Source organism: Elephantulus edwardii, unplaced genomic scaffold (assembly GCF_000299155.1).
Source record: "Elephantulus edwardii isolate Elephantulus edwardi_28Jun2011 unplaced genomic scaffold, EleEdw1.0 scaffold00090, whole genome shotgun sequence".
Classification (NCBI taxonomy): Eukaryota; Metazoa; Chordata; class Mammalia; order Macroscelidea; family Macroscelididae; genus Elephantulus; species Elephantulus edwardii.
In genome coordinates, this window is record NW_006399840.1 from 10,739,570 (window position 1) to 10,746,294 (window position 6,725).

Below are 6,725 nucleotides of genomic sequence, written 5' to 3' on the forward strand. Positions count from 1 at the left end.
AGTTCGGCCCTTTTGATTTTCTGACTCCAACTCCTTGCACATTTCATTGTAATATTTTGCTTTGTCATCCCGTGCTGCCTTTTGAAATCTTCTATAGGAGAGGATAAAAGCGAATTTTATATTGAGTACATTTGATAGATATCTTTTTTTTTCCACTAAAACAGCTTAGTTATAGTGGGGCATTTGTGGAAGAACATAAAAATTGAGAGTGTAAATGGAGATCAGAAACCATTTGCAGAAAACAACATTGAAGGCTAAGAAGTATTCTTACTGAATAATTGAAGGGTATTAAGTATACCATTGACTGAAAAAAAACCCAAAAAAAAACCCCAAACTACCACACAGCAAAAAAACCAAACCAAAACAAAAACCCCAAAAACAAAACCCCAAGCAAAACTGTCTCAGAAGAAGGGCAGCTAGAGTGTCTCTTAGAAGTAAAGATAGTGGGACTTCAGTTTGCTTGTTTCAGGCATATTGTCAGGAGAGTCCAGTACTTGGAAAAGCAGAAAGGTAGTGGGCCCGAGAAAAACCAAACTAGATAAATGGGACTTTCTACAAACCAAATCACTATGCAAAACAAAAATTTTCCCAGCAGAGTAAGAAGAAAACCCACAGACTGGGAAAAAGTATTTTACAATTATATATCTGCTAACAGGATTCATATATAAAAAAATTATAAAATACTCTAGCACTTCAACAAGAAAAAGTAAACAACCCAATAGCAAAAATGGACACAGGACATAAATAGACACTTCACCAAAGAAGATATTCAGATAGCAAACACATGAAGAAATTTTCAAAATTTCTAACTATCAGAGAGATGCAAATAAAAACTAATATGAGAAATCATCTCATCCCAGCAACAATAGCAAATTTCAACAGGGGAACAAACGACAAATGTTGGTGAGTTTGTGCAGAGATTGGAACTCTTATATACTGCTGGAGGAAATATAAAATGGTATAACCACTATGAAAGGTGGTCTGTCTCTTTCTTAAAAAGTTGAAAATAGAAATACCATTTGATCCAGCAATTCCACTACTGGAAATTAACCTTGAAGAAACTAAAGCTATGATACAAACAGATCCACAATAGCAAGGAGATGGAAGCAATCCTAGTGCCTATCGACAAATGAATGGATAGAAAACTATGATACATTCACACAATGGAATATTACGAAGCATTGAAAAGCAATGCTCTCATAAAACATTGCACAACACAGATGGGCCTGAAGGACATTATGCAGAGTGAAATATCTCAGTCACAAAAGTACAAATACTGTATAACGGTGCTGTTATAAAATAAGACTGACATGAATGATCAGAGGGAGAATAGGAAATGAGTGGATAGATAAGGAACATTGCATTAGAACAGATAAGGGAAAGAACTGTCTGAAAAGAATATTGTTGTTGTTGTTGTTATGAACTGTCTAGTCATTTGTGACTCATGGTGACCCTATGTACAACAGCCCTAAACCTTGCTCTATCCTGTCCCAATTTCACTGTCTCTGACACAACTAACCCATTACCCCAGTTACTAAATCACTACATCTCATTGAGAGTCTCTACCCTTCCAAACATAATGTCTCTCTCTGAGGACTGATCCTCCCTGCAACTTGTTCAAAGTATGTCAGACAAAGCTTCAGAATTCTTGCCTTTAAGAAGCAGCCTGGTCTCACCCTTTCTAGGATGAACCTATTTGTTTTCCTAGCAGTCCATGGTATATTCAATAATCTTCTCCAGCACCATAGCTTGAAGGCACATATGATTAGGTATTACATGTAAGCCAACAATGTGGAACAAGAAGTGCATTGCAAAGTGGACTGGGGAGAAGAAAGTGATGGGAGGGGAGTGCAAAAATGATTGAATTTTTAAAAAATAGAGGGAGGAAAATAGCAAGACCTTTATTAGATGAAATGGTACAGTGACTGCAACAATTGATTCAAGTATTACTAAGATAGTGAGAATGGCACAAGATCAGGTAACTAACACCACCACCATACACACACAGGAATTGAGCAATCATCTGGGGGCCTTGAACATTGGGAAAATTTAGAATGGCATAGATAATGTTGAATGACCTAGGAAGCATCAAAAGAAGACAGAAGGAGTATGCAGAAAAGAATTGGCTGACACAAAGAATTTCATAAAACAACTTACTTAAGAACCTGTGGTGTTGAAGGAAGAAGTTCAAGCTGTTCTGAAGGAATTGGAAAAAAACAAAGCCCCATAAATTGAGGGCATACCAATTGGCATATTTCAGCAAACAGATACTGCCCTGGGTGTGCTGATCAGGGTATGGCAAGAAATATGGAAGACAACTACCTGGTCAACTGATTGGAAGATTTCCATTATTTGTTCCTGGTTAAAAAAAAAAAAAAAGGTAACGTGACTGAGTAAAGATATTATAGAACAATATCATTAATATAACATGCAAGTAATATCTTGCTGAAGATTATAAAAAAATGACTGGAACAGTGCATCAAAAGAGACCTGCCATAAATGCAAGCCAAGTTTAGAAGAGGCTGTGGCACTTAGGATATCATTGCAATGTCAGATGGATTTTGGCTGAATGTAGAAAGTACCAGAAGAATTTCTATTTGTGTTTTATTGCCTATGCAAAGGTATTTGGTTGTGTGGATCACAACAATTCAGTATTGCATTTGAAGTACTTGCTAGGGAAATATGACAAGAGAAGGAAGTAAAAGGCATCCAAATTGACAAAGAGATAGTAAAACTGTCACTATTTACAAACTATATGAAAGTGTACACAGAAATCCTGAAGGAGGCTATCTGTTCCTCACCAGTTGATAGATTGCCCTCACTTCTTGTGCACCCTCTGCCGCATGCCTGAGACACGATGGCGAAGGTTGGAGTAACGAATTTGGCCTCATTGGATGCCTGGTCACCAGGGCTGCTCTTAACTCTGGCAAAGTGAATGTTGTTGCTGTCAATGACCCCTTCATTGACTTCAACTACATTGTCTATATGTTCCAGTTTGATCCACCCATGTCAAGTTCAACGGCACTGTCAAGGCTGAGAATGAGAAGCTAGTCATCAGTGGAAAAGCCATCACTATCTTCCAGGAGTGAGATCCCACCAACATCAGGTAGGGTGATGCTGGTGCTGAATATGTTGTGGAGTCCACTGGTGTCTTCACAACTTTGGAGAAGGCTGGGGCTTACTTGAAGGGTGGTGCCAAACAGGTAATCATCTCTGCTCCTCTGCTAATGTCTCCATGTTTGTGATGGGCATGAACCATGTGAAGTATGATATCTCTCTCAAGATTGTATGCAATGCCTCCTATACCACCAACTGTTTGCTCTCCCTGGCTAAGGTCATCCATATCAACTGCGTTGTAGAGAGACTCATGACCACAGTCCATGCCATCACTGCCGCACAGAAGGCTGTGGATGGCCCCTCTGGAAAGCTATGGTATAATGACCATGAAGCTGTCTGGAACATCATCTCTGCATCTGCTGGTGCTGCCAAGGCCATTTGCAAGGTCATCCCTGAGCTGAATGAGAAACCTACTGGCATGGCTTTCCATATTCCCCACCTGCAATGTATCTGACCTTCCACCTGGAGAAAGCTGCCAAATATGATGACATCAAGAAAGTAGTAAAACAGGCATCAGATGAACCTTTCAAGAGCATCATGGGATACACTAAAGACCAGGTTGTCTCCTGTGACATTAACAGTGACACCCACTCTTCCATCTAGGGCTGGCATTGCCCTGAGTGACCAATTTGTCAAATTAATTTCTTGGTATGTTAATGAATTTAGCTACAGCAGCAGGGTGGTCAACATGATGGTTCACATGGCCTTCAAAGAATAAGAGCCTCTTTGACCACCAGCCCAGGCAATAGCACTAAAGCGAGAGACTGACCCTCAGTTGCTGGGGAGTCCTTGCCCCAACCTGATCCACACACAAGTTGAGAATCTCACACCTTTGACACAGTTTCCATCCACTCTCCCTGAGAAAGGAAGCTTAGAGAGCCCTTATTGTCATGTGCCATTAATACAGTACACTTATTCAGAAAAGACAAAGAAAAGAAAAGAAAGAAAACCACAAGGACTCAAGAAAAACTGTTAGACCAAGGAGACCAATTTAGTATGGTGGTGGGACATAAGATCAATATACAAATATCAGTGGAATTCCTCTAAGGTTACGAAGAAAACACAGATAAGAAAAGTGAGAAAGCAATACCATTTACAATAGTCAACCACTGAAAAATACCACAGCTTGGATTAAGCACAAGAGTCATTAAACTTAATCTTTGCTCTTCATCACATTGAAGAAGTCTTTGATAGCACATTTGACCTATGCATAGCTGAGAGCAAACTTACAAAGAGTAGTGGGTAAGACTTACATAGTTGTATTTTAAAATAATCATTTAACATTTAACAGCTATGGAATTAAGTGCTAGACTTAGAAATACAACAGTGAATAAAATATTGCTTTTCTGGAATTTTCAATTTACCTATGGATGAATAACATTAAGTCAATAAGCAAATTGACAAATTAATGTATGATTTGTGAAATTGGATCTGTTCAAGAGTAATATTAAACAAGGTAATGTTATTGATGTTGGGTGCCATTGAGCCAATTCCAGTTTTAATGACTCCATGTGACAGAGTAGAACTGCCCTGCAATGTTTTCTTTGCTGTGATCTTTATGGAAACATTTTCAGTCTTTCCTTCTGTAAAAGCCATTGAATGAGTTCCAGCTATCAAGTTTGCACTTGACAGATGACCACTTAATCATCACATCACTATAGCTCTTTTTAACAAGTTTCCAAAGCCAAGTCAACCTCACTGTCATTGAGGTTGTTGTGATTCATGATAAGCATCCAATGAGTTTCAGAGACTGTAAATCTTTATAAAAGTGATTGTCCGTCTTTCTAGGTGGCTGGTGTATTTAAACTGCTGATCTTTTATTTGTTGTTGTTGTTAGTGACTTCATTGAGTCATAGACGACTCTCAGTTACCCTCTTAAGGAAAGACCTGAACACTTGTATAACTTTCATTGTTTCTCCACATTCATAGTTTCCGGAGGCAAGTGGCTGCCACACCTGCTTCCAAGCTTGTTTTAATTAGGAAGATCCACCAAACACTGTCCACCATGGGTAACCATTATTACATTTAGCATATCAGTGTCACTGTGTTTAGCATCACAGCAACCACGAGTTACCACTGTACAGCAAATGGACAGATCAGCGCTATACCACTGAGAAGAATGTTTGATCAAAAACAATTAAAACCCGGCCTGAGGGCCGCAGATTAAAATTACTCACCTTTGTCTTGGTCACATAACTTTCTATTCACTAGCCCAACAGAGCTCTCTATGTTGTAATTGTTGTTAAGTGCAATTGAGCTGTATATGACTCATAGCGACCCTATGAACTCAAGACCTAACACTTGTATAACTTTCACTGTTTCTCCAAGTTCATAAAGTTTCTGGAGGCAAGCTATTTTGGAAGTGGATGCCACTCCTGCTTCCACTCTTGTTTTAATTGGGGAGCACCACCAAATATAGTCCGCCATTAAATTCTAGAAGACTCTATGGGGCAGGTCTACTCTGTCATATGGGGTCACCATGAGTTGGAATTGGCTGAACTCACCTAAAACCAACAATAAACAACAGATAGGCAGCTAGGCCTGGTGACAATGGAATACTGTTCACCCACTATTGACTAATTTTGTCACCAAAACAGGTGTGAAGACATGGTTGTGAAAAGCAGCAGAATTCTGTTTTCCTTTTTCTTTTTCACTCTAGGTCAGTCCTTCTCCCCAGAGCCCAGAGAGACGATAGAGATTGGTAGTAGGTGGAGAGGGTAATAGGTGGAGGTGAACTGCCCGTGGCCTATGCAGCATGGAGCTGCTTGGCGGAACCAGAGCTGGGGAGGCAGGACTTGGTGTTTGTCAAGCAAATGCATAAAGTGCTGGAGATGAAAGATAAGACGCCTGGCTACTGCTGGAGTGATCTGGAGGCAATGTTTGGTTGATGAGGTCAGATCTTTTGGTTAGAATCATGAAAAGTTAGTACTACATTTTCAGAATTCCTTTAAACAATCCTGTTGTTGGCCATCCAGTGGGAATTGACTCACAGTTGACTCTCCAGTGGGTTTTCAGATGCTTTCAATCACATGGAAGGAAATTTTCCATCTTCATTGTGTAAAGCAGCTGGTATATTTGAATTGCGTGTCTTTGGATTGATGGAGAAGTTCTTTACCACTAAGAAACCAGCGCTTCTATCCTGAACAGAGTTGTTGTTGTTATGTGCCGTTGAGTCAACCACGACTCAGAGCAACCTTATGCACAATAGCTCTGAACCCTGCTCTAAAAATCTATTTAGAAAACATACATCAGAAATGGCTTAGTAAGTTTTTTATAACAAGAACAATAAAGATTTACCCAATCATAAGTTAAACTATATGTCCAGCTATGTTAAAATAAATATGTATGGTACTATAGTGGAATAGATATAATTCTAGATAGCATCTCAGAGTCCATACAGGAATTCCTCAGATTAAAAATTTACAAATGTAAAATTCCCTTTACAAATCAGTGGTGAATGAGGGAGTGATAGATTATTCAAAAGAAAATATTAGATCAACAAGTCATAAAATATTATAATGCATAATAGAATATGTATTATTAAACTCTAAGAATAGTGGAAGAAAATACAGATTTTTTTAAAAGTATTATTTCAAATCTTGTTAAAG

At 38.8% G+C, this 6,725-nt stretch overlaps 1 pseudogene; it reads left to right on the forward strand.

Moving 5' to 3' along the window:
* The window catches only part of LOC102875273, a 30,410-nt pseudogene extending 26,575 nt beyond the window's left edge, over nucleotides 1-3,835 (forward strand).
* Nucleotides 3,836-6,725: the final 2,890 nt, after the last annotated feature.